We start from the raw sequence: 24,365 nt of genomic DNA, 5'->3' as shown, positions 1-24,365 counted from the left end.
CATATTATCTGAGTCAACACTTAAATGTTGGACTGCAGAATCCAATAATGTCCCATACTAAGAAATATGGCATCAGATACATAAGAGACAGACATCTTCACCTTTCCTGACAAGCTCTGCTTCTTTATGGAACAACCATAAATACAAATTAGGAGGAAAGGTGGTTGTCTGGAAAGAGTGGAATAGGTTTTGTTTTAGCCTCAACACTAATACATTTCACTTTTGCGCTATGTGTCAAATTGAATTTGAGTGTGGCTGTGGAAGACTGGTCCCTTGATGATGTCTGCAAGTGGCTGAGTACCAATGATCTCCATGATTCCATCCCATCATTCCAAGGTTCACAATCTTTCTGAAGAATGCCAACTCTCTTCAATTGTCCACTTTGCAACGAGCATACTTTCTCTGTGTCCAGACGACTCACACATATTGGCCTCTATCACCAGCATGAACCACATTGTCTAATTACCTGTGGACTTAATGGGTGTGGGAAAACAAATAGATGTTTCAGCGCCTATCGGTCACACATCTACCAAAACCACAGAGCTTTTAAGCCCCAACTTAGATGAGAATTGCCCTCATGATGTATTTGAGACGGGGACTGATCCCATTGAAGATGACATGAGCGATGTAGAGAGTCTGCCAGAGGCTGAATATGTTCAAGCCACAGAGATCAACACTGAGCAGCTAATTGAAGGTCTCAAAAACAATATCTGTCTTTTTATTTTGAAAATCAGGAATCAGCATCCCAGCTACGGTACAAAATAGCATTGTTGAGGACCTCAGAACCATTTTTAAATCACTTTATTATCAGGGTGTGGAGCCTGCTGAGTGAAACAGAAAGTAAATGTGTTCTTTTGTACAGGATCCATTTTGAGACGACAGAGCAGAAAACACTATATGGAGAGAACAAAAAAATAAAGTGAGTATTTCTAAGTATTTCTGAATAATAATTTTTTTACATTTTTTTACATTTTAGTCATTTAGCAGACGCTCTTAACCAGAGCGACTTACAGGAGCAATTAGGGTTAAGTGCCTTGCTCAAGGGCACATTAACGTCATTTAGCAGACGCTCTTAGCCAGAGCGACTCACAAATTGGTACGTTCACCCTAAAGCCAGTGGGATAACCACTTTACAATTTGGGGGGTTAGAAGGATTACTTTATCCTATCCCAGGTATTCCTTAAAGAGGTGGGGTTTCAAATGTCTCCGGAAGGTGGTGAGTGACTCCGCTGTCCTGGCGTCGTGAGGGAGCTTGTTCCACCATTGGGGTGCCAGAGCAGCGAACAGTTTTGACTGGGCTGAGCGGGAGCTATGCTTCCGCAGAGGAAGGGAGCCAGCAGGCCAGAGGTGGATGAACGCAATGCCCTCGTTTGGGTGTAGGGACTGATCAGAGCCTGAAGGTACAGAGGTGCCGTTCCCCTCACTGCTCCATAGGCAAGCACCATGGTCTTGTAGCGGATGCGAGCTTCAACTGGAAGCCAGTGGAGTGTGCGGAGGAGGGGTGACGTGAGAGAACTTGGGAAGGTTGAACACCAGACGGGCTGCGGCATTCTGGATGAGTTGTAGGGGTTTAATGGCACAGGCAGGAGGCCAGCCAACAGCGAGTTGCAGTAGTCCAGACGGGAGATGACAAGTGCCTGGATTAGGACCTGTGCCGCTTCCTGGGTAAGGCAGGGTCGTACTCTCCGAATGTTGTAGAGCATGAACCTGCAGGAGCGGGTCACCGCCTTGATGTTGGCGGAGAACGACAGGGTGTTGTCCAGGGTCACGCCTAGGCTCTTCGCACTCTGGGAGGAGGACACAGCGGAGTTGTCAACCGTGATGGCGAGATCATGGAACGGGCAGTCCTTCCCCGGGAGGAAGAGCAGCTCCGTCTTGCCAGGGTTCAGCTTGAGGTGGTGATCCGTCATCCATACTGATATGTCTGCCAGACATGCAGAGATGCGATTCGCCACCTGGTTATCAGAAGGGGGAAAGGAGAAGATTAGTTGTGTATCGTCAGCGTAGCAATGATATGAAAGGCCATGTGAGGATATGACAGAGCCAAGTGACTTGGTGTATAGGGAGAAAAGGAGAGGGCCTAGAACTGAGCCCTGGGGGACACCAGTGGTGAGAGCACGTGGTGCGGAGACAGCTTCTCGCCACGCCACTTGGTAGGAGCGACCGGTCAGGTAGGGACGCAATCCAGGAGTGAGCCGCGCCGGAGATGCCCAGCTCGGAGAGGGTGGAGAGGGAGGATCTGATGGTTCACAGTATCAAAGGCAGCAGACAGGTCTAGAAGGACAAGAGCAGAGGAGAGAGAGTTAGCTTTAGCAGTGCGGAGAGTCTCCGTGACACAGAGAAGAGCAGTCTCAGTTGAATGACCAGTCCTGAAACCTGATTGGTTTGGATCAAGAAGGTCATTCTGAGAGAGATAGCAAGAGAGTTGGCTAAAGACGGCACGCTCAATAGTTTTGGAAAGAAAAGAAAGAAGGGATACTGGTCTGTAGTTGTTGACATCAGTGGGGTCGAGTGTTGGTTTTTTGAGAAGGGGAGCAACTCTCGCTCTCTTGAAGACGGAAGGGACATGGCCAGCGGTCAAGGATGAGTTGATCAGCGAGGTGAGGTAGGGGAGAAGGTCACCGGAGATGGTCTGGAGAAGGGAGGAGGGGATGGGGTCAAGCGGGCAGGTTGTTGGGCGGCCTGCAGTCACAAGTCGCAGGATTTTATCTGGAGAGAGAGGGGAGAAAGAAGTCAAAGCATAGGGTAGGGCAGTGTGAGCAGGACCAGCAGTGTCATTAGACTTAACAAACGAGGATCGGATGTCGTCAACCTTCTTTTCAAAGTGGTTGGACGGAGTCATCCACAGAGAGAGAGGAGGGGGGAGGAGGATTCAGGAGGGAGGAAAATGTGGCAAAGAGCTTCTTAGGGTTAGAGGCAGATGCTTGGAATTTAGAGTGGTAGAAGGTGGCCTTAGCAGCAGAAACAGATGAAGAAAATGTAGAGAGGAGGGAGTGAAAAGAAGCCAGGTCGGCAGGGAGTTTAGTTTTCTTCCATTTCCGCTCCGCTGCCCGGAGCTCTGTTCTGTGAGCTCGCAATGAGTCATCAAGCCACGGAGCTGGAGGGGAGGGCCGAGCCGGCCGGGAGGATAGGGGACACAGAGAGTCAAAGGATGCAGAAAGGGAGGAGAGGAGGGTTGAGGAGGCAGAATCAGGAGATTGGAGGGAGAAGGATTGAGCAGAGGGAAGAGATGATAGGATGGAAGAGGAGAGAGTAGTGGGAGAGAGAGAGCGAAGGTTGCGGCGGCGCATTACCATCTGTGTAGGGGCAGAGTGAGTAGTGTGGGAGGAGAGCGAGAGAGAAAAGGAAACAAAGTAGTGGTCGGAGACTTGGAGGGGAGTTGCAGTGAGATTAGTAGAGGAGCAGCATCTAGTGAAGATGAGGTCAAGCGTATTGCCTGCCTTGTGAGTAGGGGGGGACGGTGAGAGGGTGAGGTCAAAAGAGGAGAGGAGTGGAAAGAAGGAGGCAGAGAGAAATGAGTCAAATGTGGACATAGGGAGGTTGAAATCCCCCAAAACTGTGAGGGGTGAGCCATCCTCAGGGAAGGAACTTATCAAGGCGTCAAGCTCATTGATGAACTCTCCAAGGGAACCTGGAGGGCGATAGATGACAAGGATATTAAGCTTAAATGGGCTAGTGACTGTGACAGCATGGAATTCAAATGAGGAGATAGACAGATGGGTTAGGGGAAAAATTGAGAATGTCCACTTGGGAGAGATGAGGATTCCTGTACCACCACCCCTCTGACCAGATGCTCTCGGGGTATGTGAGAACACATGGTCAGACGAGGAGAGAGCAGTAGGAGTAGCAGTGTTTTCAGTGGTGATCCATGTTTCCGTCAGCGCCAGGAAGTCGAGGGACTGGAGGTTGGCATAGGCTGGGATGAAGTCAGCTTTGTTGGCAGCAGAACGGCAGTTCCAGAGGCTGCCTGCGACCTGGAACTCCACGTGGGTGGTGCGTGCAGGGACCACCAGGTTAGAGAGGCAGCAGCCACGCGGTGTAGTGCGTTTGTGTAGCCTGTGCAGAGAGGAGAGAACAGGGATAGGCAGAGGCATAGTTGACAGGCTGTAGCAAATGGCTACAAAAATGCAGAGGAGATCGGAATGAAATGAGCTAAGCATCTGGGAGCGGAGAGAGCAGGGCCTCCCTCACCAAAACTTCTACCTCAGAAACTAAAATTGTTTCACTGAACCACCCGAACAAAAACTCTCCCAACTTCCACCTTTAGAAATCAGAATTGTTGTGAACCACAGCGGTTCAATGTTTAAAGGAATAGACTCAACCCACTTTATTCAACTATGACACCATAGCTAACTAGCAAGCTAGCATCCAATAACAATAACACACCGTATAGCACCAACACTTGGTCACAACAAACCACCAATAGTGTGATAACACACTAAACAGATCATTTGTGTCTGTGTCAAGTTCCTTTCATGACACAGCAATGATTAGACATTGGCTAGCTAGGACAAGTATATTGTATTTAGCTACTACCGTACAGTTAAGCTGGTCATGTTGGGTAGCTAGCAATGGCCACTGTGTTGACTTTGTTTGAAGAACGGCTAGCTAGCTAGCTTCGTGCTACACCCGGCACACAATGGCTATTGTGTTGACTCTGACTCTGTTCGAAAAAACGGCTAGGTAGCTCGCTTCGTGCTACAGCCGGCACTGCCAAGACACAGTAACTACCCACAACAACCCACGATGCCTAGCTATGACGCCGTAGCTAACCTGCAAGCTAGCATCCATTAACACACAATTTAGCATCAATACTTGGTTACGACAAACTGCCAAGAGTGTGTTAGCACACTAAACAGATAATTCAAGTCCGTGTCTAGTTCCTTTCATAACGCATAACGCAGCAAAAATTAAACGTTGGCTAGGACTACATTAACATTGGAAACAGCTCTCCAGCGTTGCTAATCGATACCAGTAGCTACCCGCTAGCTAGCTAGCCTCGTGCTTCGATACTAACCTACAATTACCTACGGAAACCTACAATAACAACAATACTAACCTATAAAAAAATACAATACGGCTAGGTAGCCCGCTTCGTGCTACAGCCGGCACTGCCAAGACACAGTAACTACCCACAACAACCCACGATGCCTAGCTATGACGCCGTAGCTAACCTGCAAGCTAGCATCCATTAACACACAATTTAGCATCAATACTTGGTTACGACAAACTGCCAAGAGTGTGTTAGCACACTAAACAGATAATTCAAGTCCGTGTCTAGTTCCTTTCATAACGCATAACGCAGCAAAAATTAAACGTTGGCTAGGACTACATTAACATTGGAAACAGCTCTCCAGCGTTGCTAATCGATACCAGTAGCTACCCGCTAGCTAGCTAGCCTCGTGCTTCGATACTAACCTACAATTACCTACGGAAACCTACAATAACAACAATACTAACCTATAAAAAATACAATACGGCTAGGTAGCTCGCTTCGTGCTACAGCCGGCACTGCCAAGACACAGTAACTACCCACAACAACCCACGATGCCTAGCTATGACGCCCGTAGCTAACCTGCAAGCTAGCATCCATTAACACACAATTTAGCATCAATACTTGGTTACGACAAACTGCCAAGAGTGTGTTAGCACACTAAACAGATAATTCAAGTCTGTGTCTAGTTCCTTTCATAACGCATAACGCAGCAAAAATTAAACGTTGGCTAGGACTACATTAACATTGGAAACAGCTCTCCAGCGTTGCTAATCGATACCAGTAGCTACCCGCTAGCTAGCTAGCCTCGTGCTTCGATACTAACCTACAATTACCTACGGAAACCTACAATAACAACAATACTAACCTATAATAAATACAATACCTAACTACAGCTAACTACCTACCTACGATCTAATACATGGTTAAGCTTTACTCAACACCATATGAGAAGCTTACCTCCTGCTTACCTCCAGCTAGAGAAAAACACGACCTCTCCCGACATCTCAAATCTAAGTCTATAACGTCAGTTTATTGTTGTTGTAGCCTTGTGTTATTATGCTATTATTAATGGCCGTGTTTAGTTCATTCAATTGGAAGTTATCAAGTGTCACCATGGTCACAGTTCTATTTCAATTGCTGATCAGATGTTAGAATGCATTAGATTGAAGGTAACAGTCAGCCAGATTAGGCTACAGGTAAAGAAATAACCTGGCTGTTGTTGACAAGCATGGACCTATTCAGTTCATATCCATATTATTAATATTTGATTCATTGATTGAAATTACGACCCCATCCTCAGTAGCCTATTCCAGCAGGCTACTGGGCAACAGAAGCACTTCCTACCTCAAAATCGTCTTGCTATTCATGTTAAATAAATTCATCTGTCAATTTGAACTAAGCAAGCTGCTAAATCATTCAGCTTACATCTTGCCTACATCTTGCCCAGACTACTGGAGGCTGTCTGAAAAAGATGTAGGCCTATCAGGGGCTATGTTTTGGCCTAGTTTTCAGGGCTTGTGGGTGGGTTTTGAGTAGTCATTGGGCTAGAAAAAGTAATTGCATTAAATCACCTGACTGTTTGGATGTGTCTGTTAGTAAATGTTTTATTTCTAAGAGATCATGTGTAAAAGAGAATAATGTACATTCAATAATTAGTTGTCACCGTGTTAACCATAACCAACATGCTGCATCTCTGTTTAGGGGTCAGTGGTCTAAAATGAGTCTCTCTGGGGAGAGAGAGGAGGGGGCCCCTGCCTCTAAAATGAGTCTCTCTGGAGAGAGAGAGGAGGGGGGCCCTGCCTCTAAAATGAGTCTCTCTGGGGAGAGAGAGGAGGGGGTCCCTGCCTCTAAAATGAGTCTCTCTGGTGGACATGACACCAAAACTAAGAGGTGAGCTGACAATATTGTTTAAGAATTTATATTACAAAATGCTATATAGGAGAAAAGAAAATCACATTCGTGTTTTTTCATCAGAAATGATTACTTATGGGTACCTTCAATATAACTATTGTAGATTTTAGATGTGGTTTAAAACCATTGTTTAGCTGAAATGTAATGTTCGTATCCTGTATATTTGACTGTGATACATGGTTGTCTCACCTAGCTACCTTAAGATGAATGCATTTACAGATGCCATATCTTAATTTGACCCAGTTTCTCACAGCAGGAACATAATCCTGCAGCAATAGCAAATGTGCATTTTTAGGTGGATTATAATTAAGGGATATTTTCTGTAGGGGTTCATACATTTTTCATCAGGGAAAATCAAGTCTGACATTTTAAAGTGGACACTACACACTTTAGACACCTTTATAAAGCCTTGTAGTGGTTTAATAATTTCTTTAAACATTAAAAGCTAATTGACCAACATTTCTGAAAATGGATATAAAGCGTTTTGGAATGAAACTCTTGTTTCCCCATCTGAGCTCAGAGTAAATGAGAGATGTAATGTTTGTCTCTGTTGTGTTGAAGTCCAATCAAGCAGGAGAGACCAGCCTCCCCTGTACCCAGCTGTGTGTCCATGAAGAGTGACCGGTCTATGGAACTTCCTATACGGTTTAGAGAGGGAGACTTTTCTAGTGAACAAAGGTAAGAAGAACTCATGGGTCATGGTCATTGAGTTAAACAACACTGTCTCCAGTCATTTCTCCTCTCCCATTTTACCATTTATTTTTGTTGTTTTCATAATCCATAGACTAATACTTTTTTCAATTTGCATAGTCCTGAAACAATATTAAACTAACACAACATTCCTTCCCTGTGTGTGTGTGTGTGTGTGTGTGTGTGTGTGTGTGTGTGTGTGTGTGTGTGTGTGTCAGTGTGTGTGTGTGCACTCCCTGGATGAGGAGATGTAATCTCTATCCTGATTGCCGAGTCACTTTTACACCTACCTACATGTACATATTACCTCAACTACCTGGTACCCCTGCACATTGACTCAGTACTGGTACTCCTTGTATATAGTCTAGTTATTACCTCAACTGCCTGGTACCCCTGCACATTGACTCAGTACTGGTACTCCTTGTATATAGTCTAGTTATTACCGCAACTACCTGGTACCCCTGCACATTGACTCAGTACTGGTACTCCTTGTATATAGTCTAGTTATTACCTCAACTACCTGGTACCCTGCACATTGACTCAGTACTGGTACTCCTTGTATATAGTCTAGTTATTACCGCAACTACCTGGTACCCCTGCACATTGACTCAGTACTGGTACTCCTTGTATATAGTCTAGTTATTACCTCAACTACCTGGTACCCTGCACATTGACTCAGTACTGGTACTCCTTATAGCCTCATTATTGTTATATCATTATGTTACTATTTCCTTTTTTTATTTAGCTAATTTTTCTTACGTTTTAACTGCATTGTTGGGAAAGGGCTCGTTAGTAAGCATTTCACGGTAAAGTGTACACCTGTTGTATTCACCGCATGTGAGAAATACAATTTGATTTGAAGGTCATTGGCTCTAACGGTCGTCTCGTGCCGAACAGCGCATGTTCGGATGTTGAAGCACTGTGGCTAGGAAAAACTCCCTAGAAAAGCAGGAACCTAGGAAGAAACCTAGAGAGGAACCAGGCTCTGAGGGGTGGCCAGTCCTCTTCTGGCTGTGCTGGGGGGAGATTATAACAGTACATGGCCATTAAGGCCAGATCGTTCTTCAAAATATTCAAATGTTCATAGACGACCAGCAGGGTCAAATAATAATCACAGTGGTTATAGAGGGTTCAACAGGTCAGCATCTCCGGAGTAAATGTCAGTTGGCTTTTCATAGTCGAGCATTCAGAGGTTGAGACAGCAGGTGAGAGCGAGAGAGAGAGAGAGAGAGAGCGAGAGAGAGCGGGAGAGAGAGAGAGAGAGCGAGAGCGAGGGTAACAGTCAGCCAGATTAGGCTACAGGTAAAGAAATAACCTGGCTGTTGTTGACAAGCATGGACCTATTCAGTTCATATCCATATTATTAATTTTCATTTCAGAGATTGAAATTACGACCCCATTCTCAGTAGCCTATTCCAGTAGGCTACTGGGCAACAGAAGCACTTCCTACCTCAACATCGTCTTGCTATTCATGTTAAATAAATGAATCTGTCAATTTGAACTAAGCAAGCTGCTAAATCATTCAGCTTACATCTTGCCTACATGTTGCCCAGGCTACTGGAGGCTATCTGAAATAAGATGTAGGCCTATCAGGGGCACATTTTTTTGGGATAGTTTTCAGGCCTTGTGGGTGGGTTTTGAGTAGTCATTGGGCTAGAAAAAGTCATTGCATTAAATCACCTGACTGTTTGGATGTGTCTGTTACTTAATGTTTTATTGCTGAGAGATAATGAATAAAAGAGAACACTGTGTTAACCGCAACCAACATGCTGGATCTCTGTTTAGGGGTCAGTGCTCTAAAAGGAGTCTCTCTGGGGAGAGAGAGGAGGGGGGCCCTGCATCTAAAATGAGTCTATCTGGGGAGAGAGAGGAGGGGGGCCCTGCCTCTAAAAGGAGTCTCTCTGGGGAGAGAGAGGAGGTGGGCCCTGCCTCTAAAATTAGTCTCTTTGGGGGACATGACACCAAAACTAAGAGGTGAGCTGAAAATATTGTTTAAGAATTTATATTCCAAAACGCTATATAGGAGAAAGAAAATCACATTTGTGTTTTTTCATCAGAAATGATTACTAATGGGTACTGTCGTATATGATGAATGGTGGCAATTACTGCTGTCAACAAAGAGTCCGTTATGCTGCATCATGTTAGAAGTTTTATTCATACCACGAGGTTACAGCATAAATTACAGACACGCGTTGTCCGGAGAACGACTCGTCAGATTGTTATGGCCGTTCTAACGTCTCATCGTTTAACCCCTATTTATAAACCCTGATGCCCCCTCTTCTGGCCAATCACCAGTCTCCCCTGTCTACAACCCACCTCCTGTCGGTGATATGTGGTATTACACCTAAAACATTCCCCCTTGATACTACCATAAACAACATTCCTTCAGTTCCATTTAAAAACATTTAACACCATCGTATTGTCAATACACTACATTCCCCCCTTTCGAGACGAACTAAACGTCTCGAAACCAAACAGAATAAGATTATGACTAGTAACAACTTATCTTATTGAGTATCTTTAACCTTAAACCCAAAAACATTCTCCTCTAGAATGTAAAATACCTTTCTATGACATATGAATAACTGTTTATGAAGTGTGAACACATTACTATGATTTATGAATAAATCTTTATGGAGTGTGAGAGCGAAAAACCTGTCAGGCAACCTTTGTTCCAAATCCATCCATCAATCAATCAAGACAGTAAAATTCTCTCACGGTCCCTCTGCCCCAGGCAACCACCGCAGTACTCCAGATAAACTCATAAATCATGTTAAGACATTTGAAACTATGATGCCATTAAATACACATGTTTCCCCTTTAAACAAAATCCTATCCAGAAATATCCATTGTACGGCTGGTCAACCCATCGAATCGTACAATGAATCTCTCCCTTCCTAGACCTTCTGTCCCTAAACCCCATCGAAATAAACAAAAGCATCTAAGATCCTCATCTGCATTCAATAACATCAAACATCATTCTACTAAAATCAATACCTAAGAATATGACACAATTATGTATTACACATCAAATATGTCTATATTTCATTGCAGACACTGGAATGTAGTCCACTACACTTCATCTCCTCCGTATTCTCCTCCTCCAATCTCGACTTCCACTGCATCGTTGATGATGGAATCAGCCACACCCTCCTTGTTTCATCTCCTCCAGTCATATTGTCCCTTCATATTGTCTTTGTTTGAGTCACATGTTCCCCCAAATGCTTCTGGAATGAAAAGAAACGACCAAACAGTATCCTTTGCAAAACAACATTTTCAAATTAAACCTCCACATCAATTTAAAAGAATATAAAAATGACATATCAATGATGTATGAATCACATCCATTCCCCCCTTTATTCATAAAATCATTCTAAAATCATATTAAAATCAGCCTACAAAATGTTTTCTTTGAAACAATAAAAATAAAATGATCAAATAATCAAAAAGGATATTTATCCATCAGTAGGCCACTTGTCCCTCTTCGTCCAGATCCAGAACAGTCAACAATGGCATCTGAGTGTTGCCTCCAGGCACCACTTCTCCAACCTATCTCAATCTCATAACTTTCTCAAAAGTCAGTACAAACATCTTACACAGTGTTATCAACGCTGAAACTAAAATCTGACCCATCACTGCCCCTACTGGCCTAACTGATCTTGCAACCAAATCCTATCAGATCTCCCAAATGTTACACCATATCATGGAAGAGGTCCCCCCTTCTCCCTTAGACTCATTCTCCAATGGTAGGCTTGAACACTATGACATGTAGCCATGTCACCCTTTTAACCCTAGATTTAGCTGTGTTCGGTGCTAACTCTCTTTTAATAGTAAAAGCCTCATATGAAAGCTTCAATGTTGACATGTAACCAAATCCTTTCCATCCCTAATGTAAGAATATAGATGCTTTATCACCCCCAAACCCCTAAATATCTCTAAGATTCCCCATAGTCACATTGTCAGTCAAAAGCTAATCTTTTAACCATCAAAGTCCTGCTCTTCTTACTACCTGGTATATAAAAAATAACCTATTATTTCCATAAACATACCCCTACCTCATATGTTTTATTAGAACAACAATAACTTTTAGCCCTCACTGTTTCACCTGAATCCTTCAGGTTTCCATTGTTACCTGACCTTACTTTCCATCTAACAATTCCAATAGGGTAATCCCTTTACCCAAGAACACTTAAACCCTACTGTTCTGACAACTACATTATTTTATCGGTCAATGACTGTTGCCGACACCACAGTCATGACAAAGCATAACCCTGACCCAGACCCGCTAGAGGCTGCGCAACCGTCCAACACGTCTTGGGCCGGCATCCCCAACAGACATCAACCCTCAAGATTCCTCACTGATTCTTACAGAATGAGTTAATCTATCTCTAACTTTCACAACAGAGGAACGAGCAGCACTGATCAGATGCCCCCCCCCTCCGTCATCAAAATCAAAAGACCTCATCCTGCAGCTTCCATGATGAATCTCTCTTCTCCATTTCAGATTAATCTATATTGTTTCTATCTGCCCTCCTATTTTCCATAACCTCCTGAGTCCCTCTTGCTACCTCTAATTTCAGAAAAGTTGTCGTCATCCTTCCTACATTTGCTATTACCATCGTATCATTAATCCCTTCCCAAAGTTACCATTAACGTTGTTGATTTAGTTGATGAATTAAAACCCTTAATTCCCTCTAGTGGGAAACTACCAACATCCTATTCGATTATTCCCTGTTGGAGTGACTACTGTAATAAACTTATCCTTAACTCCCTCTTTGACTGTGGAAACTTTTACAGACTTCAAATCTTCCATTATAAGCATCACTTTACGAATTACATAGCCCTTTAACCAATAATTCTTAACCGGAACAACTTCTAATGCTTGCACTAGATAAGTACACATATTCTCCCTGATCTTTATCTGTAACCTTACGCAAAATAATCCCTTATTTGAGTAGGTGCAACAGCTCCTACTTCTGATCCTGCTAACAATACTTATCCTCCCTAATTATCTCTCTCTCTCTCTCTGTGAAAGAAACGTCATCATCCTAAATGGCATATTATAATTATTATTCTCCTAACCCTCATAACAGTATTTTCCCCCTATAATTGATGCTGGACCCTTAATCAAATGCGCTATATTTATGGCTTTAATAACTATCAATGTTGAAAGAGTTAAATTACTTCTACCTGTTGTTCTAATAGACTGAAGTGTTAATGTCCTTATTTACTCCTAGTTTTCCCCCAGTTTTCCCCTAAGACTTTGAACTCTTTCCTTGTACTTCCATCCATCACCACTAGTGTCACGTTTTCCCCAAATCTCAGTCCTATCTCTAAATCCCTGACTTTCAAACTTTTGATTACACAAAATACACCTATAATGACCTTGATCTCCCTGCTGGAAACTGTAAATATAGATACTCAATCACCCTCAAATCATTCAGCAACACATACTTTCTCAATGCATCTGCTCCTAACCGATTTAAACTCCTACCATATCTTCCCACTAAACTTTAAAATGTCCTTCCTCACTGTTCTCTCTCTGTCTTACTACTAACTTTGAAACTTAGCTTACTGTCTCAGAGTTCCTTCACCCCTAGTTCTCCTAACTTATTTTAATCTAATCTTTTCTCTCATAACATTTAAAACCTTTTCCCCTGATTTATTGACAAAATCTCTTACCACCAAATTTTTGGAATATGTGATTGGGAAAGTTCCCCACCTGCTTCTGACTCATTACACACAGACTTGGCAAAACCGACTAAACACCGTTTAGCCTAACCTCAAATCTCTTAGTGTAAGAATGTAACCCAAAATAACAGTCACCCCTATTTTTTTTCCAGACAGATTGTCTAACAGGCAATCTAATACATTATCATCCTTCCTATGATATTATCTTTTAAGCAAATGATTCCCAAAAACCCCACTTCTTAAAATATTCCACCAGACAGTCAGTCGTCTATTGTGCCTCTGATTGAACCCTTCAATTTAAACCATGCATCTCTTCCCACAATATCCTTGATATACTGTCCTAATATTAGTATGTCTATTGTAATTCCTATTTGACTTCTATAGCAGAGCTCAATTGATTCCCGAAGAGTAAACTGTTTTACTACTTCAAATCCCTATCCTAACCTAATTAGTTTATTTTACAGAGTGATATGTTTAACCTCTTTAGGCTGAACCCAGATAAGTTTTTTCCCCTATTCACTATCACTTCTAATGGTCGGTTGTTTTTACTTCAATTGTTGGCTATTTTCTCTTCTTCTCTAAGCAATGCACCCCCCTTCCGGATCTTCTCTAGAACAGGTGATCTTCACTTGCTCCTTCATCTTCCTCTGTTGTTTTCTCCTGTTCTTGGGATTCTCTCAGCAGTTCTTGGTCCTGTTCCTTCTCGTCGTTGACATATCAGTATTCTTCAATCTTAGTTCTAAGTTCTGTCCTCAAAATATCATCTTCCATCATCTTCTTACTTTTCTTCAGCATCTTTGCCTCAATGTATTCTTCTTCTCCTCCAATTCTTGGGATTAAAAATGTTCTCCGCAGGTTTTCTCCTTGTCTCTTCTGTATCTTCAGCGTCTCGAGCTGTTCCTCTAGCTCCCTTACCTCTCCCCAAGTCGTCTCTTCCTCCAGGCCTGATACGCCTTGGTCTATATCTCCTATTTCTTCTTTGCCAGTCATTGTAGGATAAAATCCTCTTGAACATACAACACCTTTAATCTCCAAATCTTCATCACTTTCTTCATCAGAACTCGAATCTCTTGTCTCCTTCTTCGTTCAACTTTCATCAGAGATCAAGTCTCCAGTATCCTTCTTTCCTCTCTTGCCACTTCCTTCTGATCACAGAGTCACCTCCACCCATGGCCTCTCATCAATCACTCTCATCGTCATCATCCTCATCTCCTTAAGTTCCCAGACATCTCGGTTTTCTTCCGTCTTCTGGATTCATCTTCATCGTTGTTTCTGCTCGTATTCGTCTTCATCTCTGATGCCATAATCACCCTGCTGGATGATGTCTTTCTGCTGAATCCATATGTGAGAAAGGTGTACTAACATCTGCCATTAGTCTCTCCTAACACTACTCTAACCCTACTTTGATCAAAAATGACTATTTTAATCAATTTTCCCCTATATCAAGCCCTTTATATTCCTTTATTGTGAACTATCCTATTTTAGACTATATAAGTTATATAAGCTTCCCCCCTGTAATTCTTAATATAACCTAAACAAATCCATTAACCATCCTGAATAATTAACCCCAATTCCTATTCCTATGTCACCAATATCAATTAGTGTTGGCTATCTTACCACAACCCATCAAATGCAAGTAAATGAAGTTAGTAAACTTCAGACTAAAATACCCATAAACAAAGCCTTCTAACCTTACAACCCTTCAATACTCCAATTCCCATAACCCCTTGCTCTATTAGCTCTAATTATCATAAATTTACAGAAGAATCCTCAATCCATCCTGGATTCCCAACACATCTGTAATTAAACCCCAGTGATGCACATAGCCTCCAAAATGCAATTTTTAATGAATCAGTTTGCCAAGCTTATGCGAAATCGTCATAACATCACATATCTTGTTAGGGAAAGATCTTGTAACCACAATCAGTACCAAAACCTTTTTTTGACTTGATCCTCTGCCACGTGACGTGATCACTTCCTGTATCTCCTCGCTCCCCCTCTCTCATGACAAGGGACAAAGACACAAGAACAGCTTTTAGTAGTTCATGCCATCACTGAGTATTTCCAACCATTCAATATTCATTCGTTCTACATTATTCACTCTAAGACTAACCTCAGGACTAATTATAGATCGCCCAAAAACCTTGATTTTAATCCGTCATTTAATTATTTAATTCAACCTATTATAATCCGTTATCCTATATTTAATTTATAAATTCAATAGGCTACAAAACAAGTTTCATCTTTAACCAATCACAGTTTAAACTAGAATCATCGTGTTAAAATCTCCTTGTGCCTATTTGTTTCGTCGTCTGTGTTCCTCTGTCTCCCCCTGCAGTTTAACCAATGTGTTGTTTTGCAGAATCCCACGCATGCGCAAATATCATTTATTACATAGATCGCTCCAAAACATTTCATTTAATTTTAATCGTCTTTTAATTTAATTAATTATACTCCATCAACATATATTTGATTTATAACTTTACCACATCTCGCCAAATAGTTTCCCGTTCGAACAACAGCCGTTTAACACCTAAGAGATTTTTCCCAAAATCTCTCTTATTCTGTGACTATTATCCCTTGCCGCGTCACATGGGACCTATGACCCTTACCCATAATGCCGTGCTTTGTAGGCTTAGCACATAACCACATGTTGTAGTTTTTAGCCCCGTAAAATCACGCATGCGCAAATATCATTTTAACCTCACTTGAGTCTCAGAATCCCCTCATGGTGCCGTAAAACAAAACGTTCCCTAATCTCGTGCCATAAACTCCAACTCCCACGTTTGGTACCGTAGTGTCGCAAAATTAAACGCATGCGCAAATATCATTCCTCCATACAATTTCACCGTGGAAGGAAGATTCTCTACTCTCTCTCCCCAAACATAATAACAGTCCAGCTGTAATTCCCCATTTCCCCCTTATAGTCAAACAACATTTAACAGCGCTCACAAAACATATAACCTGACTTACAAACACAAACAAGTTTAAGAGACTTTCACCCGTCGCAACGGAATCTCTAAGGATACGTTAACATGTAGCACGCAACACAATTAGCCTGTAGCATTAGCATTTAGCTTAGCCTAAAGTACCTGGTGACACAACACACATTTAGCCGTTAGCATTAGCCTGAAGTACATGGTGACACAACACCCATTTAGCCGTTAGCATTAGCCGTTAGCATTAGCCACGATGTACCTCGTGACCTGAAACAATGAAGAATGAGCTGTAGCCTCTAACCAACTGCGATATACTACACAAATCAATATCCTGCACCGTGGCCCAATCATTTTCCATGATTATCAATAATATCTCCATCTAACTTTTTGTTGCCTTGAAAGATGAATCTCATATCAAGAGGTTACCCCCCAAACCAATTTCCCGTCGGCCAGAGGAGGAGAATAACGTAAATACACCAATTCACTTCATAATTCCCGCTTAAGGAATCAACCTGACTCAGTCTAACTAAGACCTGGATTTCTGGCCCACTCCTGTGAGTCGCCTCGATTAAGAGGTCTTATCCGTATTCACGGTGCCCTAAAAATGCATACGTATTCCAACATTAATCACCAATCCATTGTCACCCGTTACCAATGAAATATAAAGTTCTACCGTTCATCATTGTCCATAGTTACCAATGATCATTGTCCATAGTTACCAATGAAATATAAATTTTTAGCAGACTCTAGTCGACCAGCAACAACGCCACCTGAGGCTAGGTTATAATGGAACATCTCCTCAGTGTACACAAGTCATATCCAACCCAACAAACTCCGAAGCGGTAAGACCACTCACCCTTTTTCCCATGCCTCAGAGAGAGTTAGCTCGGCGATTGACTGAAACACAGAAGAGACGCAAACCAGCCCCACGTTGGGCGCCATTATGTCGTATATGATGAATGGTGGCAATTACTGCTGTCAACAAAGAGTCCGTTATGCTGCATCATGTTAGAAGTTTTATTCATACCACGAGGTTACAGCATAAATTACAGACACGCGTTGTCCGGAGAACGACTCGTCAGATTGTTATGGCCGTTCTAACGTCTCATCGTTTAACCCCTATTTATAAACCCTGATGCCCCCTCTTCTGGCCAATCACCAGTCTCCCCTGTCTACAACCCACCTCCTGTCGGTGATATGTGGTATTACACCTAAAACATTCCCCCTTGATACTACCATAAACAACATTCCTTCAGTTCCATTTAAAAACATTTAACACCATCGTATTGTCAATACACTACAGTACCTTCAATGTAACTATTGTAGATTTGAGATGTGATTTAAAACCATTGTTTTGCTGGAATGTAATGTTCGTATCCTGTATATTTGACTGTGATACGTGGTCGTCTCACCTAGCTACCTTAAGATGAATGTATTTACAGATGCAATATCTTAATTTGACCCAGTTTCTCACAGCAGGAACATAATCCTGCAGCAATAGCAAATGTGTATTTTTATGTGGATTATAATTAAGGGATATTTTCTGTAGGGGTTCATACATTTTTCATCAGGGAAAATCAAGTCTGACATTTTAAAGTGGAAATTACACACTTTAGACACCTTTATAAAGCCTTGTAGTGGTTTAATAATTTATTTAAACAATAAAAGCTACTTGACCAACATTTCTGAAAATGGATATATAGCGTTTTGGAATGAAACTCTTCTTATGTTTCCCCATCTGAGCTCAGAGTAGATGAGAGATGTAATGTTTGTCTCTGTTGTGTTGAAGCCCAATCAAGCAGGAGAGACCAGCCTCCCCTGTACCCAGCTGTGTGTCCATGAAGAGTGACCGGTCTATGGAACTTCCTATACGGTTTAGAGAGGGAGACTTTTCTAGTGAACAAAGGTAAGAAGAACTCATGGGTCATGGTCAGTGAGTTAAACAACACTGTCTCTAGTCATTTCTCCTCTCCCATTTTCCCATTTATTTTTGTTGTTTTCATAATCCATAGGCTAATCCTTTTTTCCATTTTCATAGTCCTGAAACATTATCAAACAAACACAACATTCCCTGTGTGTGTGTGTGTGTGTGTGTGTGTGTGTGTGTGTGTGTGTGTGTGTGTGTGTGCACTCCCTGGATGAGGAGATGTAATCTCTATCCTGATTGCCTAGTCACTTTTACCCCTACCTACATGTACATATTACCTCAACTACCTGGTACCCCTGCACATTGACTCAGTACTGGTACTCCTTGTATATAGTCTAGTTATTACCTCAACTACCTGGTACCCCTGCACATTGACTCAGTACTGGTACTCCTTGTATATAGTCTAGTTATTACCTCAACTACCTGGTACCCTGCACATTGACTCAGTACTGGTACTCCTTATAGCCTCATTATTGTTATATCATTATGTTACTATTTCCTTTTTTTATTTAGCTAATTTTTCTTACGTTTTAACTGCATTGTTGGGAAAGGGCTCGTTAGTAAGCATTTCACGGTAAAGTGTACACCTGTTGAATTCAGCGCATGTGAGAAATACAATTTGATTTGAAGGTCATTGGCTCTAACGGTCGTCTCGTGCCGAACAGCGCATGTTCGGATGTTGAAGCACTGTGGCTAGGAAAAACTCACTAGAAAAGCAGGAACCTAAGAAGAAACCTAGAGAGGAACCAGGCTCTGAGGGGAGGCCAGTCCTCTTCTGGCTGTGCTGGGGGGAGATTATAACCGTACATGGCCATTAAGGCCAGATCGTTCTTCAAGATGTTCAAATGTTCATAGATGACCAGCAAGGTCAAATAATAATCACAGTGGTTATAGAGGTTGCAACAGGTCAGCACCTCAGGAGTAAATGTCAGTTGCCTTTTCATAGTCGATCATTCAGAGGTTGAGACAGCAGGTGTGTGTGTGTGTGTGTGTGTGTGTGTGTGTGTGTGTGTGTGTGTGTGTGTGTGTGTGTGTGAGAGAGAGAGAGAGAGCGAGAGAGAGAGAGAGAGAGAGAGAGAGAGATATTAGGCAACAGGTAAAAAATGAAATTACCTGGCTGTTGTTGACAAGCATTGTCCTAATCAGTTCATATCCATATTATTAATATTTGATTCATTGATTGAAATTATGACCCCATTCTCAGTAGCCTATTCCAGCAGGTTACTTGGTAACAGAAGCACTTCCTACCTCAAAATTAGTTAAATAAATTAATCTGTCAATTTGAACTAAGAATGTCCCTTGTTTGAATCAATTGCAAAGACATTGGCAACTTTGTATTTGTAGTCAACTTTGTTCTGAATTTATCGCCGGTCACAGAGAGACGGATAAACCATGTGATTCTATGTTTAGCGGAGATCTTCTGTGTATAAAGTGACGCGGGAGGGCAAAAAAGCATCTAACGACACACTTGGCTGTTCTACAAGTGGTCTGAGGCAGGAGTTAGAATATGAGCGTTTTCAAGTGCAACGTTAATAACGATGGTTTTGGGAAACAGCTCAGAGATTTAACAATGCTCCTACGAAGGTTCTAATGATGAACTTAGCCTTAAGATGCTTTTGGGATACCAGGCCCTGGACAAAAACATCTGCTAAATGTTTTACATACAGATCTCATATTACTGGATTTATTTTTTTAAACAATTTTTAATATTGATGTTACAAATGTATCATGTGTACAGTTCTTTATATATTTTTTTGTTATTTGTTACATTTGACTGTGTACAACCTAGCAGTACTACTTATTTCTCTGAGAGTGAGGCAGATGTACATTCAAGAATTAGTTGTCACTGTGTTAACCACAACCAACATGCTGAATCTCTGTTTAGGGGTTAGTGGTCTAAAATGAGTCTGTCTGGGGAGAGAGAGGACCAATTTTCTACTCTGAGACTCTTTGTGGATACGGGCCCAGATCTCAAAATATTGTTTTAAAAAACGATACATTTTTGTTTTACATAATAAAAAATGAATATTACTAATGTACCTGACTTTAAAGACCTGGTTTAGTTTATTGTGTGGCAGTGCTCATGTCCGCGTTCTGGAACTGTCCGTGTCCACGTACAGAACTGCCCGCGCCCCCGTACGGTTTGGCGCCAAGCATATTGTCCAGTTACGCGCTGAGTGGACTGAGGTGATCTTGGGGAACAACAACGGAGTTCGTTACAGTGTTGAGACACCGAAGTTTATTGTTCAATTTGCTTTTTTGCGTAATGGTCAGTGACAGTATGAGTGTAGCCAGATCGTTTTCACTCGCTATCCTTGTTTCATCTTGTGGTTCACCGGATTCGTCATCATCCTCGAGGGACAGACGAATGACCTGCTAGCTAGCCAAGCTAGTCGGTACAGCTAGCTAAGCTAGCTACTCTACCAGCAGCATCCTAGTTATCCTAGCTACCACTACATCATCACTGGCTGCCTGCATTTATTGTGGACCGATGGAGCTCCCGGGTTGTTTCTTCCACCTGTTAAATACCGTGGAGGGCTTCTCCCTCTCTCGTTGACGGATGCTGGCTACCTACCATCCCTCTGTCCGGTTCTCCTCTTCACTAGATGGACGGTAACTTTAGTGTTTAACCCCTCTGTGTCCAAGGACTGAACTTTTTGAATATTATTTTCGGGGCGCCTCAAGTTACATTTTTTACAACGTTTATTTCTGATAAAATTAGTTCATTGCATCCGCCATGGAGCCCAGTTTCATAATATTACCTTCTGTCCCTGGTTATGAAGTAATCGTGAAAAAACAGGCCTTAATTTAGGGCATTTTTCACCTTACCAGCTCCTATTAGTTCTATTGAGCTCCGTGACACCGACTCGCCTTCAGAACGTTCTATTCCCAGCCCATTGTTCTGCGTCACAATGCCAGCTTCACTATTGTTATCAATGAGACCTGCCTGCGTTAACCCTGTAGGTTTACCTCAGGTAACTTATTATTAACAAGGTTATGGCTACTTGGTGAGCGCTAACCCTGTAGGTTTACCTCAGGTAACTGATTATTAACAAGGTTACGGCTACTTGGTGAGCATTAACCCTGTAGGTTTACCTCAGGTAACTTATTATTAACAAGGTTACGGCTACTTGGTGAGCGTTAACCCTGTAGGTTTACCTCAGGTAACTTATTATTAACAAGGTTACGGCTACTTGGTGAGCATTAACCCTGTAGGTTTACCTCAGGTAACTGATTATTAACAAGGTTACGGCTACTTGGTGAGCGTTAACCCTGTAGGTTTACCTCAGGTAACTTATTATTAACAAGGTTACGGCTACTTGGTGAGCATTAACCCTGTAGTTTTACCTCAGGTAACTTATTATTAACAAGGTTATGGCTACTTGGTGAGCGTTAACCCTGTAGTTTTACCTCTGGTAACTTATTATTAACAAGGTTATGGCTACTTGGTGAGCGCGCACACTGTTCACCTGAGTACATGTTGTGGTCACCAATAGTGAGGTGAGACACAGTTTAAGAGGCGATGGCTGGCGGATAGCCATCAAACATTAAACATTTTCTGGTCATGGTTAACCATATTTGTTTTAAGAAAAAAGTGTACAATCTAAATAAAACGCATGTCCCTGTCCTCTTTTTCAAAATGTGGGCGATTTAAACAGCCAGAAGACATTTTTTTATTAAGAAATAACCTTTTCTTTGAGGACTTGTTGTTTCTAAAAGGCTGCTGGGTAATTTGATATGCATCGAAATCTTCGTTCGTAGGCATCAAATTGAGCGAATGCTGCGCAGGTTCACTGAGTTGCAAACCAAATGGGTATAATGGGGTGATTGTTGTCTAATCGGGTGGTCTAGCTAATGGATTTGTAGATCTGATGCAGTTGCTACCTCAGATTATGAGCCTAGTAAGTGTGTCTTGTCTCTGTCAGCATCAGCATTGGAAACAATGTGTGCCCTGTGGCTTTCACCATCAAGCAGAAGTGTGAACTGTCCAATGGCCACCATGAGTTCATCCTTACATTCTCCAATGGTCAGCTTTTCCTTCTGAAACCTAATGGATGGGATGTGGTCTTCAAAATATTGCAAATGTCAAGCATGTTTGACAGAAAGCACTGAAAACGCTCTGTGCAGAAAGGCTGCAAGTCACTGTTATCGCTCGTAACCAGTTGCATTTTAATGGCTGGCAATAGTCTTGATATTTTTAAGTGTTTCATGCCTCCATGCAGACCATCTGATATTATGAAACTTACCCAGTTTCACAAAGGAGATCCCATTTTCTTCACATAGCTTATTCAGTGCAGCAGTTTTTTTTGCTCCACCTTTTTGTAAATAAAACTGCAGCAGCTTGACCACAGAGCGATTAAATGTCTCACAGTAAGGAACGTTGCGATCAGCTGATTTCGCGCAATTCTCCAGTGTGTGTGCGGTGCACAAAATGTGCACAAGGGAGTCTCCAACCGCAGCAAGTTGCCGGAGTTTTGGCACAACGCCGTTGTAGATACCTACGTTAACAGCATCCCCGTCTGTGCACACAGCGACCAACTTTGTTGTCCAGTCATCCAAGCCTGTGTCCTGGAAAAGTCTCACAAGTCCGTCTGTTATGGCCTGCGCGGTTCGGTCAGCACCCAATTCAATCAGTCCAATAAAGTCTGAAGTAAACTCTCCGTTGCTGGACACAGACACAATGTAAACGATTTCCTGCTCAGTTTTTGTGATGTCCTCAGATCCATCAAAAAGCAGCCCCCAAAATTCATCAGACTGCAACTTGGCTCGTTACTCCCCGCTGATGGTGTGAGCGATGCTCTGCATGATCCGTGTGCCCCCTTCACGTGAATGATATGCACCTCTGACATTTACTCCTAGCCGCTTCAGTAAAGGAACATCCTCCGAATAGGAAGACATGGGACGTGCGTGTTTAGCTTTATGGAAGGCGAGGAGAAAAATATGAAACAGAGCTTGCCACTGTTCTTCATTCAGCTTGTCTCGCCATCTGGCAAGTGGGCGACTGGACATTTCTTCTCGGCTAGCTTAGCAATGGCTTGCGCCATATTCGTGTGTTCCTTGCTCTTTTCATGTTTGTCAAATAAAGGAGGGTTGAAATTCTTTGAGCCTTTATAAAATGCAACCGTTTTGTCTGCTAGATGTGGATTTGAGCGGCAAATCTTGCACCACATTTCAGTGCGCTCATCGTTAGCTTCAAGCCACTGCACATCTTGGAGCCACTTTTCCGAAAAAAGTATTTTCTTCGGCTCTGGCTCCAGTTGGCGTTTCTTTGTAGGTGGCGAAACGCCAAAGAAGCTGCTTAATGTCTGATGCTTTTTGGACATCCCTGACAGTAGTTGACAAGCAACATGTCATGTGTAAGGTTAGATGAGAAGATCGGTCAAGTACGCAAAGGCGCGTAGTAACACAAGTGGCATTACGCATTCCTGATTTTTGTCGCGCCTGCGTACCTGCGTACCAGTTATGTGCACCCCTGTTTATAAAGCCCTTTTACACCAGCAGATGTCACAAAGTGCTATACAGAAACTCTTACCCTACTTATAACCTATTTTAGCCGTAACCCTAACCCCTAAATTTAGGGTAGGGTAGCCTAGAACACTTTTAGAAACTATTTTAGTAATAATATTATCTTAGTAAATACAATTATAGTATTAAATAGCGTTTTGATTATTTTGTTGTTATTTTATTATATGTATAATTGCAAGACAGAACACTTGATAAATAAGACACATTTGTTTTATTTTTCAAATGTGGTTTGAATTGGGTGACCTAGTAACCTCTGTGTGAAAGTCCAGCAATTGGCGTGGGGCAGGTTTGAGACTGATCTAATACACTTTATTTCTCAGCTGCCTCACCAACGTCTGTACGTGAACTAATAACTTTTAATTATTAAATATTTCCGATAGATGGCAGCATAAGACCACGAAGCATCAGTTATAGGCTACAAGCAGCAATATGATTGACATAAAATATTATGCAACCAAATATTATATGTCCCATGATTTTCTAAAATGGTCACTCATTACTTTAGTTAGCTATATATCTCGTATTAGGCCTGTGATGCTTTTGGAAGAGCAATTAAATAGTGACTATAGCAGGTGTTGAACCCCGGGTAAATAATCACTAGTCAGATTCACTAACCTCAACCCTAGTTTACATGCATTATAGAAAATAATCTTAATATCTGATATTGGGAGTAAATAACCTCGGA

The 24,365-nt window shown here is 42.1% G+C and overlaps 1 long non-coding RNA gene across 1 annotated transcript in view; it reads left to right on the top strand.

The window, feature by feature from the left end:
• Positions 1–250: 250 nt before the first annotated feature.
• LOC123486995 overlaps positions 251–24,365 on the top strand; it is a 103,444-nt gene continuing 79,329 nt past the window's right edge. The window contains exon 1 of the long non-coding RNA XR_006659577.1: positions 251–336. This is a non-coding gene — a long non-coding RNA (uncharacterized LOC123486995). The remainder of the gene's footprint in view (positions 337–24,365) is intronic.

The sequence above is a fragment of the Coregonus clupeaformis genome, unplaced genomic scaffold (genome assembly GCF_020615455.1).
Source record: "Coregonus clupeaformis isolate EN_2021a unplaced genomic scaffold, ASM2061545v1 scaf1421, whole genome shotgun sequence".
NCBI lineage: Eukaryota > Metazoa > Chordata > Actinopteri > Salmoniformes > Salmonidae > Coregonus > Coregonus clupeaformis.
Note: the sequence above shows the minus strand (reverse complement) of the source record. Positions and strands in the feature narration are given on the sequence as shown.